The sequence below is a fragment of the Bufo bufo genome, chromosome 2 (assembly GCF_905171765.1).
Source record: "Bufo bufo chromosome 2, aBufBuf1.1, whole genome shotgun sequence".
NCBI lineage: Eukaryota > Metazoa > Chordata > Amphibia > Anura > Bufonidae > Bufo > Bufo bufo.
In genome coordinates, this window is record NC_053390.1 from 221821407 (window position 1) to 221834903 (window position 13497).

General features: G+C 41.4%; 1 protein-coding gene across 1 annotated transcript in view; it reads left to right on the forward strand.

Moving 5' to 3' along the window:
• Positions 1–13497, forward strand: part of TMEM132B (transmembrane protein 132B) — a 695177-nt gene that overhangs the window by 499508 nt on the left and 182172 nt on the right. The gene's annotated exons all lie outside the window — the stretch shown is intronic.

A 13497-nucleotide genomic window follows, 5' to 3' on the forward strand; every position in this document is an offset into this window, starting at 1 on the left:
TGTTTGATCGGGTCAGTGATTATCTAAGAATGGGAAATATTGTGGTTTTTGAGCCGTAATTGAGAGAACTCATAATGCTGCTCTTTAACACTGGTTTCATGCTGTGTAATGAATAATTTCAGCATACTCTATCTATTCTAGAAGCCAGGGGCGTAGCAAAAGGCTCATGGGCCCTGGTGCAAGAGTTCAGCTTGGGCCCCCCGCCCCCTTCACTCAACACTGGTGCACCTAGCTTTTCTGCTGCCTGAGGCAAAAATTGAAACGCCCCCCCCCCCCCATGCCAAATTCTCAACCTAACCCCTTCCCTCTAGTCCTACTGTTAAAGAGTTTGTCCTCTTTTTACTACTGATCACCTATCCTCAGGATAGGTCATCAATCAGATCTGCAGGGTCCCCCAGCACCCCCGCCGATCAGCTATTTGAAGAGAGGGCAGCGCTCATATGAGAGCTGCTTTCTCTGCTCTGTTCACCTGATCGCCAAAGCATTTGCAGTGATGAGCAGGTAAACAGAGCAGAGAACGGAGCACTTATATAAAGGCAGCGCTCATACAAAAAAAAAGCGGACAACCCCTTTAAAGACATACTTGGAAAACTTTACATACAGAGCTACAGAACATACAGGGTAATACAGCGCCACACATGTACCTCTTCCATCCAGTGACTTCTCTTCTCTGATGTAGATATTCTCTTTCCTCTTCTTCTCCTGTCAGACCAGACCGCCATGGTGACTTCTTTTAGCCGCGCCTTGTCTCTGCAGAGTTTAACAAACAGACATCTTACTTTCCTACTTTTCGATCCCCCTCAAGTTCTCAACACCCCATCCTGCCACCTCCAATACTGTGTCCGCTGTGCCCCCAATGTTATACTGCAGAAACAGTCCCCCTGAAAATACTGGTACCACACAGAGCGTCAGTACAAAAACACCCCTTTATATTGTGTGCCAGTACAAAAAATACCCCTTTCAGATCAGACTCCCATATAAAACCCTAAATAATACCCCCCATCTAAGACCAAACCCCCTTTAGACCTCTATGTCAGACCCCAGTTTTAGACCTTAGATCAGACCCCCCCCATTAGACCTCCATGTAAGACCCCGACCCAATATCAGACCTCAGATAAGACCCCCATTATACCTCTAGAAATCCATTAGACCTCCAGACCCCCAATCAGACATCTATACCCCCAGTCAGACCTCCAGACCCCCCATTAGACCTCTCCAGACCCCCAGTCAGACCTTTAGACCACCCATTAGACCTCTCCAGACCCCCAGTCAGACCTCCAGACCCGCCAGTCAGACCACTCCAGACCCCCCCCCAGTGAGACCACCCCATACCCCCAATGAGGGTAGTAAAACACTGAAAAGACAGCAGTTGACTAAATCCATCCTTAAAGGGGTTGTGACTTGTTTTGGTCGAGCCCCTCACCCCCCTTTCTGCTGGACCTGCAAAGTTAAGATTTCTTACCTGCTTCCTGGAGCTGGCCCCCTGCTTCTTATGCAGCTCTGCGATGCTCCGCTGGGCTCCATCAATGTCAACATCCGGTTTGACATCGTCGCAGCCAATCACTCGCCACTCTAGTCTCTGGATCTCTGTGCGTTATGTGACACAATGGTTGCCAGACAGTGATTGGCTGCAGCAATGTCAAACCACATGTTGACATAAATGGAGCCCAGCAGAGCATCACAGGCCTGGAGGAGAAGGAAGCAGGTAAGTAATCTTCCCTTTGCAGATCCGGTAGAATGGTGAGGAGGGTTGCCAACCCTACCCCCATTCTTGCACAAACCCTTTAAGTGAACAATTTAGTGCAAAATGGTAATTGGACATTTTAAAATGAATTATTTAAAGTGTGGCTCTGTTTTTTTCAGGTGTGCTTAGGACCCAAGGCAATTAATAAATGCAGGTTACATAGCACAAAAACGAACAAAAACCTAAATAATATAGTGGGCAGCATCTAATCAACTCAAAAAGGAGCCAACTCAATACTGGACGAACAAACCTATACATAGAAAACAAAAAATTAACTTTTTGTGTGAGGGGGTCAAGAGCACCGGATTAATAGACACAATAGACACAATACTTTCTTAATAACTGAAACAATTACTCGAATTAATCGATTAACTGAACACAAAAAAATCTTCAATGCAAAATTTTTGCAACGATGATTCGTTTGTGTCATGTAACCACAGAGTGTGAGTGATGCTCCGTGGTCGCCCGCACAGCGCTGCACAGGATCTTGATGTACACACATCGTCAGGACACAGTGCACGTAAGCACGCACTGACATGATGCTGTGTGACGTCAGGTCCCAGTGCAGCACGTGAAGAAGAGGATGGAAGATCTCTGCAGTGTCGGCAGTGCCCCTACAGGAAAGGTAAGTATTTTAGTTCACTGACCCTGCGGCTGGGCACTGATGGCTAGGAGGTGGAGTGGGGGAACTGATGGCAGTGGGGGCAGTTGGTGGCAATGGGAGGAGTTCATCGCATTGGGGGAGCTGATGGCATTGGGGGAGGAGCTGATGGCACTGGGAGGGGGAGCAACTGATGACATGGGGAAGCTGGTAGCACTGGGGGGAGCTGGTGGCATTGGGGGAGAAGCTGGTGGCATTGAAGGGAGAACTGATGGCACTGGGGGGCAGCTGATGGAACTCACGGATGGGGGCGATGGCACTGGGGGCAGCTGGTGGTACTGTTGGAGGAACTAATTGCATTGGAGGGGGAACTGATGACACTAGGGGGAGCTGGTGGCACTGGAGGGGGAACTGATGGCACGGTGGTGGGAGACTGATGGCAGGGGAGCTGATGAGTTTTTATAGAAAACGTTCTTTTAATTAGCTTTTTCTTATTAGAGTACTCGATTAATCGTTGGATTAATTGGTAGAATACCTTATTATCAAAATAATCGATAGCTACAGCCCTAGATCAATGTCTGCTTACTATTACTGGGTAGCTGCAATGTATAATGTATACTTCTTGACTCCCCTCTGTGTTGACTGTAGTGTTACATTATCCCCCAGGCGAATACCGCACTTTTACTTTGGTGTATTTCATTTCGATTGTTATCATGCTGTGTATATGTAATTAATAAAGATTATTGTTACTTTTTGAGCTAATTGAGACTGAGTTGTCTTTGTATATGTTTGTTAGGACCCAAGGCATTGGTAGTATTAATGCATTTGGTAGAATATTTCAAATTCTTGTAGAGAGGATATATGAGGGGTTATATGAGATTCAAAAAATGTCACTGCTTTCTAGAAACAGCACCACTCTTGTCCATAGGCTGTAGCTGATATTTCTGTTAACCAGCTATTTCAGTGTGTTTGGCACAAAAATTACCCTCTATGATATATAAACGCATTCAAAATCAAGAGGATGATCATTAGATATTATTAGATATTTCCCAATGGACCTTATTAGACTAAATATGTACACACACGTTTCAGCATTTGGGGACATAGAACAAAATCATTATATTGTCTCATCTCCTCACTGAATAGTATAATTGAATTGTATAAGGCCGGCTTAATCCATGATTCTTTGATAATTGACATGAAACTACATGACTGTGTTGTCTTAAAAGGGTTGTCCCATGACAATAAGTTATCCCCTATCCACACAATTGGGGATAAATGTCTGCTCAGCAGGGTTCTGGCTGGTGGACCCCCTGACCCCCTGCCAGTCACTAGAATGGGGACCCGAGTTCCCTGTTTGAAGGGAGCCACAGACATGCATGTGTGTCTGATGCACCATTCAACAATTTGGGGCAACTAGAGCTAGCTGGTACAAGTTCTGGCCTATCTCTGGCAGTGCCATAATGTCGGAGTGGTGGATACACATGCATGCTGCTCCATTTAAACGTTGAACATAATTCAGTGTTGTTTCAATGTTATTCTTCTTTAAGTCTCAGGAACACTCAGTCTACTGGCATCAAAATGTAAATTATAAGTTACAGGTTTCTACTTCTTACTGAATATTGCTGTTTAGTGAACTAGGTAATCCTAATTTCTTCCTTCCAGGAACATTATGAGAACCTCATTCATATTTAAAATGACTTCTTTAATGAATCTCTTCAAAATCTAAGAGCAAAATATTCATAATACAAAATGGGTGATCTGAAAGCAAATTGCGCAAATCACAAGGTAGAAAAGACCCTGGGACCTTTGTTCTAAGGAGATGCGTTTCATGTCAGCTGCTCTGACATGGCTTTGAACATCTCATGGTCCCTCTTCACGTACTATTAGAGGAGACTCATTAGGTTTCCGAAGCTCATGTACAGGGTGAATGTAGATGAACTCCCACTGATCTATTGCAATGCACAGTTCCTCACTTATATCTGCAGAGTTCATTGGGTGACAGGGGACAAGTCGACTTTATTATCCTTAGTTGCTTTGACTGCAATGCATTTGTAAGAAATATTTAACATGTAGTGAAAGTAGTCCACTTTCTGGTCAAAATGACTTGGGAACTCCAGGTCATGATTGGCAACATGCTATTAGAAGCCGTTCATACTTTTCTTCTGACTTTTCATTCCGGGAGCAAATAATAATACTCTGCTTCAGACAATTTTCGACTAATGTCTTTTAATGCTGCACTACAGCACTGTCTGTGCTTTCAAGACCTCAGACTTTGTGTAGCCTGATTCCACCTAGGACCATTTTGTTCCTTTTCATCTGTTTATGCTAATAATTACTGCGGCCAAGTGAACACTTTATAAGGGAAAGGAAAGAACAGAACCAAGTCATTAATGGCTTAAACAGAGATGTTTTACTAGCTTTCTTTTAAGATGCAGATGGAGAGATTAAGAATATAAATCCATATGCTCTACCTGAAATTCGGTGTTACGTTGGTGGGTTCACAGGGCTGCATTTAGGAACAGTAGACATATGCTTATAGGCAGCTCTGGGGAACCGTGTTTTCTAGAGTAAAAAGTTCATATACATACTCTTCTAAGTTTAGTGCATTTATATGTGCATTTTATTAATTCTTATGTGAAAGTGATTATCTGGGATTACAATATTGATTTCCTATCCATAGTATAGGGCTAGGCCATCAATATCAGATTGATGGGGGTCTGACTCTTAGCAGACTTTATTAAAGGACTATCAATATTATAATCCCCCAAAAACCCTGTACCACAAAGTAGAAGGTGCTAGTCGTGGATTTCAATATATATATATATATATATATATATATATATATATATCAAACGAATGATGAGGCAGCACTTCCAGTATAAGGTGAACGGGTGAGGACCCCAAACTTTATTCAAGCGACGTTTCGGCCTGCTCAATGAGGCCTTTCTCAAGCTACATAACAGTGCATATGGCAGGGTATATATACACCCCCCAATCAATACAAATCAATTACAATCAGTGGTTAGGCGTGACTACAAACCAGTCACGTGATCATTAACCATTAAAACACATGACATAAGTGTATAGTAAACATTCTCATATGCGAGCGTACAAACATTTCATAAGTGATCAGTGATATCAAAAAATAATAATATATCGAGATAGATCTCTGTGTATCCATTACATTTAAATAGAATATACATCTCTCTCTATTTAATGTATGATTACCCATACCGGACACTGTGCAAAACGTGTTGGGTGCATACAGGGTTAAAAACATATGTTGCTGGTACAGCCGTACCTTATCACAAGTTAAAAACATCAGGACGGAGCTCACCACACTTGAGTTCTTGGAACCGGCCGGCATTGGCGTCCCCTCGCCGGCGATGCGCATGTTTACTATACACTTATGTCATGTGTGTTAATGGTTAATGATCACGTGACTGGTTTGTAGTCACGCCTAACCACTGATTGTAATTGATTTGTATTGATTGGGGGGTGTATATATACCCTGTCATATGCACTGTTATGTAGCTTGAGAAAGGCCTCATTGAGCAGGCCGAAACGTCGCTTGAATAAAGTTTGGGGTCCTCATCCGTTCACCTTATACTGGAAGTGCTGCCTCATCATTCGTTTGATATATTTCGTGGAGGAAGAGCCGACCTCTGTGGGGAGTTTGCATCCGGTACATCTCATCTGACTGTGCTGCTGCACTATTTGTATCTTTATATATATATATATATATATATATATATATACGTTTCAGGAGTGGAGAAAACATATAAGAGGCAGTCACAGAAGTATATGACATTTTTGGGGCTTTCATGGTGAAATACACATATGTTTTCTTGTTGATTTTGAAAAAAAGCTGGTGCATGTTCTCCATATATGTTCCCACTTCATATGAAGAATTCACTGGGCCTGATTTATCATTATTTTATGCCAGTTCTCTGGTGTGAAAAAGTTGCAAATCAAATTATGGTGCAAGTGGCATTTTTCCGCCGCCTTTGCCACTTTCCCAAAAAGTCTGGGTCAGGGTCCACGAACCCACCACATTTATCTTCTTTTATGACAGTTTTTTGGCATAGAGGCATAGAAGAAGACAGAAATATATGCCAGCCAGGGACCTAGATTTCAGTTCAGGCACACGGACCGAAGGATGTGCCCAATTTATGACAAGCTGTATGGCAGCACACAGGGTTATCATAGACTAGCATACATCATCGGTCTATGATAAATCAGGCCCATTATTTATGATTTAAAGGGTTTATCCAGGTAAAGATAAGGATGACCTCTCCTCAGGATAGGTCTTCATTATCACATTGACAGTGGTCCCAGTCCCAGCACCCCCACGATCAGCTGTTTCAGGGAACTGCCACCCTCGCTGGAACCCTTGTTAGTGTGGCAGCTTTCCAAGTACAGCAACGTACATAGTATAGCGGCTGTGCTTGCGGCTGAGCTGTAACTAGGCCATGTGACCAATGTACGGTGACATCACATAACCTTGGAAGAGGCAGCGACGATCATGGAGCACCACCCTCTTCTAACAGCTGATCGGCGGGGTCTCATGTGTCAGACCCCCGCCAATCTGACATTGATGACCTATCTTGATATTTTACTGGATAACTTCTTTAAGGTGTGGACTACTTGATAAATTGAGTCTTTAAATGCCCTTTTTACATGGGCAAAAGATTGGAGCTTGTTTATCAGGTGATTGCATCTCTTCATAAAATCATTGTTTGTTAGCAGCACAGCACCCTGTCTAAGCAGGAATCTGCTGCTGCTGGCAAGTAATGAATTTGTATGGGCACAAGTAATCACTGTTGCGATCGTTCATCCACATACAGAGGAGATGATTGATGCAACTTGCAGACAGTTATCAGCCCTGTTTAGTTTGTTCCTAATGATTACCTTTATATCAGCCCATGTAAAAGCTCCTAAAATGTAAATTAGGCCTCCAGGACTTTGCCCGCAGCTGAAGGAAATTCTTGAAACAATTATTTCTGGAAAGGAACTTAGATGCTTATTTGAAACGAGCTGCAGAGCCGATTACAGAATAAGTCAAAAGAGCAGGCAGACTACAGAATACAAAGTGTAGAATGGTAATGTTTTTCCTCAAACAATAGATTTTTATACTCAAGATGACTTTTTTATCAACACTATAAGATTATAGGACTATGTAACTTTATAGAATTTAAAGATTTGTTTCTGTAATGTATTTATTGACTTTGACCTCTATGACATTCAAAGTGATGGCAAAGTGTATGACTTTGCATTTATTTCCACTTTTTCACTTGTTGTGAGCCCCGAAAATGCAGTATGGGGCTCTATCTACATGGAACTTTATGCATTTTAAAGCTATAGTCACATTGCAATAGCTTATTAAAGGGAATCACCAACGACCTCCCTATCAAACTGTTTGTTTTCATACATTTTACTAATATGCAAATTTGGCATGCAATTAGGTGCAATGAAAGTATTCCACTTGCTTTTGTTGCACCCAAGCTCCACTCCTTTCTGTTCACCCCCTCCATAGCAGCTTTGCCACTGCCTGGCCCTGTCAAAAAAAAGCAGCCAGGGAGGGCCTGGCCACAGGAAAGAGTAGAGCTTGGGTGCAACAAGAGCAATTATGACACCCTCATTTCACCAAAGGCCTAATTAGCATGGTATCATAAAGTATCATAACTCAGAAATGGAGCATGTTAATCAGGTGAACCATTGGTCACTGGTGACAGATTCCCTTTAAGATCTAACATCCTTTATCTAGAAGGACCCTGCCATTAGTCAGAGACTCATGGTGACTGATGTCGCTGTGCCTTCAGGCCTCTTGCACACGAGCGTATGTATTTTGCGGTCCGCAAAAAAACGGATCTGCAAAAAATACAGATGACGTCCGTGTGCATTCCGTATTTTGTGGAACTGAACAGCTGGCCCCTAAAAGAACAGCACTATCCCTTTCTGTTATGCGGACAATAATAGGACAAGATCTTTTAACGAAACGGATATGCGGAATTACGGAAACGGAATGCACACAGAGTACATTCCGTTTCTTTTTGCGGAACCATTGAAATTAATGGTTCCACATATGGACCGCAAATGGAAATCACGAAAACGGAACGGAAAAAGAAAGAAAATACGTTTGTGTGTAAGAGGCCTCAGAGTTGTGCTAGTCTGACACACTTCCTACACTGTGTTGATGCCTATACAGTAGTTCGCTGGTGATGTCCTTCACCTGTATCTACATACTGATCCCCTTCTGAGCTGGAAAAGAAGATAAGTATTTATATACTTTATATGTCCCACTGTTTTCTGCTGCCTCTTATTCACTACAACACAATTTCCCAACACCAGTACCTCAGTTAAAAAGCTGAGACAAAAAATAAATCAGTGTGGATCATAACCTGTGTTATGTTTCTGATGTCCTAAAAAGTAAAGGAATTTTCAGTATCCACAAAGATCTTAGAAAACCCCTTTAACTGCATTTGATGGATCAATTTTAGCAAATCTTGTAACAAAATGTATCTTCAGCAACATTTAGTAAGCATACAAAGTAATGAAAGATCGTAAGATATACAGTCATTTCTGCTTACTTTAAGGTTCTTTTCCAGGAGATGACACAGTCTTCCTTTTGCAATGTCCCATTTGCCCTTAAGGATTTTGGCATATCTGCACAGTGTATTTTACCTCTTATACCTTTGAAACACATCCAGCTGCTTAAGGATTCAAAGTGAGATAGTGATACACAGAAATATCTTTTACTTTTGACATATGGATCAATTATGACCCCAGTGATGTTCTTCCTAAATCATTCTGCTTTACTTATAGCAATCTTCCCGAACATGAAAATCATGGTCACTCTTGTTTATGGATTCTATTGTGTATGTGTTTGAAGTGAAACCTTTACGCTTATACTATTTAGGTAGGAGTTAGCTGGAATTTATATTTCCTGTCCTAATAATGAAGTGCTACTTTATTACATTACTGTGTTACAACATCTCTAATTTCTTACTATTTCGTCTACAGTGAAATGCTTGGGCACCCTTCGTCAAAATTGCCGCTACTGTGAAATGATCTCCAAAAGGCATAAAGTTAGCGATGAAACACACTTTTCAACATTTTAATCAATATCAGTGTATTATTTTAGTTTTGTAAAATGTTAGAGTGTGAAAAGGAAAGGAGAACTTTGCAAAAGTATGGTAAACCATGGAGATTTGAATGCCAAGATAATTTTGACCAAGATCTCAGACCTTAAATAGCCCATTAGGGTTTTCAGGTTACCATTTCCTCAGTTCAAAATGGCAATTAACAGGAACAGTGGAGGTCAAGAGACATTCTGGAAGACCAATAAAAATATCAGAGACAGCTACTTACAGAATTTCTAGAATAACAAATGAGAACCCCCACTTGACCTTGCAAAATGCCTTCAGGAAGATTTAGCAGGCTCTGGAGTTATGGTACATTGTTCTACTGTTCAGTGACACCCGTACAAATATGGCCTGCATGGAAGAGTCATCAGAAGAAAATCTCTCCTGTGTTCTCACCACCAAATTCAGCATCAGATGTTTGCAAAAGAATATATAAACAAGCCATTTTGGAAACAAGTCCAGTGTATCGATGAGGTTAAAATAGAACTCTTTGGCCATGATGAGCAAAGTTATGTTCGGAGAAAAAAGAGCACAGAGTTTCATGAAAAGAACACCTCTCCAACCATTAAGCATGGGAGAGGATCAATCATGCTTTGGCGTTATGTTGCAGCCAATGGCACGAGGAACATTTCATGGGTAGAGGGAAGAATGAATTAAATGAAATTCCAGCAAATTTTGGAAGCAAACAAAACACCAACTGTAAAAAGGTTGAAAGGAGAATGGCTTCTACAAATGGATAATGATCGTAAACACACCTCAAAAACCACAATAGACTACCTCAAAAAGCGCAAGTGAAGGTTTTACCATGGCCCTCACTGTCCATAGATATGAACATTATTGAAGATCGGTGGATAGACCTGAAAGAGCAATCTAAACAGGCCAAGAATCTCACAGAAGACTTTAAGGAAGAATGGATGAAAACCCCTCAAACAAGAATTGAAAGTCTCTTGGCTGGCTACAAAAAGCATTTAGAAGCTGTGATCCTGTATGTTCTTGATATAAGAATTTATTGTCGAAAGTCTCATTTTTAATATCAGAGTGAGGGTTTACCCATATATTGTCAATTGCATTTACCATTGTAGTGCACCAATTTTTGCAATGTTAAGCTGTGATACTTGTCAAAGCAGGTGCTACTAGGTACTAACCATGCATGATGCCCAAAGTATTGCTTAGGGCTTTTTTTTTGTTATTTAGAAAATTTAAAATAGAAAGGAAATATGTCATCTTAATTCTTAAATTTTATGCCTTTTGGAGATGATTTCATCTTTAACTTGCTTAACTGTTCATATTTACAGTAATTTTGACCAGGGTTGCTCAAACTTTTGCATGCCACTGTATGTCACGTGCTGTCACGTGCTGATAAAGGAAAGTGGTATTTTGTATTCTGCAAGTGTGTGGTTAACCTACGTTATCAGCATGGATCAGAGAATGTAAGTTTAAAGGGATTTTCTGAGACTGGATAGATTTTGGAACAAATCTTTACAGAATGTCAGGAAACCAAAATTATTTTATTATGTTCACAGCCTTGAAAAATACTCTTTCAGGCATCACAGTCAGCTCCTTACTGCACCACTGGTCCTCCTTTTGTTATGTCCTACTGTATTTCTCCCTAATCAATGTTGTCTGTAGCCTTTTTATTAGGTATCAATGTGACCCCATCCTTTGCATCTCACCTTTTTATATGACTTTACTAGTTAATAATATCTCCACCACCACCACCACCAGCACCCTAAGATCTTTCAACATCTCACATTTTTCTTTCTCTTCCCATCACATACTTTAGATGCATTTTATGTACAAACCGGATTCCAAAAAAGTTGGGACACTATACAAATTGTGAATAAAATGCAATGATGTGGAGGTGCCAACTTCTAATATTTTTTTCAGAATAGAACATAAATCATGGAGCAAAAGTTTAAACTGAGAAAATGTACCATTTTAAGGGAAAAATATGTTGAATCAGAATTTCATGGTGTCAACAAATCCCCCAAAAAGTTGGGACAAGGCCGTTTTCACCACTGTGTGGCATCTCGCCTTCTTCTTACAACACTCAACAGACGTCTGGGGACCGAGGAGACCAGTTTCTCAAGTTTAGAAATAGGAATGCTCTCCCATTCTTGTCTAATACAGGCCTCTAACTGTTCAATCGTCTTGGGCCTTCTTTGTTGCACCTTCCTCTTTATGATGTGCCAAATGTTCTCTATAGGTGAAAGATCTGGACTGCAGACTGGCCATTTCAGTACCCGAATCCTTCTCCTACACAGCCATGATGTTGTGATTGATGCAGAATGTGGTCTGGCATTATCTTGTTGAAAAATGCAGGGTCTTCCCTGAAAGAGATGACGTCTGAATGGGAGCATATGTTGTTCTAGAACCTGAATATATTTTTCTGCATTGATGGTGCCTTTCCAGACATGCAAGCTGCCCATGCCACACGCACTCATGCAACCCCATACCATCAGAGATGCAAGCTTCTGAACTGAGCGTTGATAACAACTTGGGTTGTCCTTGTCCTCTTTGGTCCGGATGACATGGCATCCCAGATTTCCAAAAAGAACTTCGAATCGTGACTCGTCTGACCACAGAACAGTCTTCCATTTTGCCACACTCCATTTTAAATGATCCCTGGCCCAGTGAAAACGCCTGAGCTTGTGGATCTTGCTTAGAAATGGCTTCTTCTTTGCACTGTAGAGTTTCAGCTGGCAACGGCGGATGGCACGGTGGAGTGTGTTCACTGACAATGGTTTCTGGAAGTATTCCTGAGCCCATTCTGTGATTTCCTTTACAGTAGCATTCCTGTTTGTGGTGCAGTGTCGTTTAAGGGCCCGGAGATCACGGGCATCCAGTATGGTTTTACGGCCTTGACCCTTGCGCACAGAGATTGTTCCAGATTCTCTGAATCTTCGGATGATGTTATGCACAGTTGATGATGATAGATGCAAAGTCTTTGCAATTTTTCGCTGGGTAACACCTTTCTGATATTGCTCCACTATCTTTCTGCGCAACATTGTGGGAATTGGTGATCCTCTACCCATCTTGGCTTCTGAGAGACACTGCCACTCTGAGAAGCTCTTTTTATACCCAATCATGTTGCCAATTGACCTAATTAGTGTTAATTGGTCTTCCAGCTCTTTGTTATGCTCAAATTTACTTTTTCCAGCCTCTTATTGCTACTTGTCCAAACTTTTTTGGGATTTGTTGACACCGTGAAAATTGGAATCAACTTATTTTTTCTTTAAAATGATACATTTACTCGGATTAAACGTTTGATCTGTCATCTACGTTCTATTACAAATAAAATATTGACATTTGCCATCTCCACATCATTGCATTCAGTTTTTATTCACAATTTGTTTAGTGTCCCAACTTTTTTGGAATCCGGTTTGTATTTTATTTGTGAGCAGGTCAAGATGTATGTATGCTGGTGACTACACACTCAGAAAGCATAGAAACATCTCAACACCTTTCTTATTTAGCTTTTGAAAGGTCCAGGAACTATACCTACTATTAAAAATGGTGGTGCTTTGGGCACTCTTAGTAAATATATGCTAAAATAGCACTTGTGGACCCTGGTATCCATGCAAATTCTTTACTATCCAGCACCTATTTTTGTCTACTAGACAAAGAGTAAATGAGAAATGGCAACAAAAAAATATATGCAACATACACAGGACCGGCGTAAGCACCCAGAAAACCCGGGCAAGTGCCAGGGCCCACTGCTCCTAGGGGGCCTACTCAGGTCTATGCTGAAGATCGCTGTACCGGGAATCCCCCAGTGCTACTGAAGATTGCTGTACGGGGAATCCCCCAGTGTTACTGAACAGTCAGGACTCTAGTTCCTGGCTTAGCCGTCCCTGCTCTGACTCCATATATGGCTATGTCCATATATGGAGTCAGTGCTATGAAAATGAAGGGGGTATCCCCAAGCATTATCAGTATGCTTGGGGATACCCAGTGTATTTAAGTCTAATTTAGCCTCTATTTCTGAAATATTGCCGGGATTT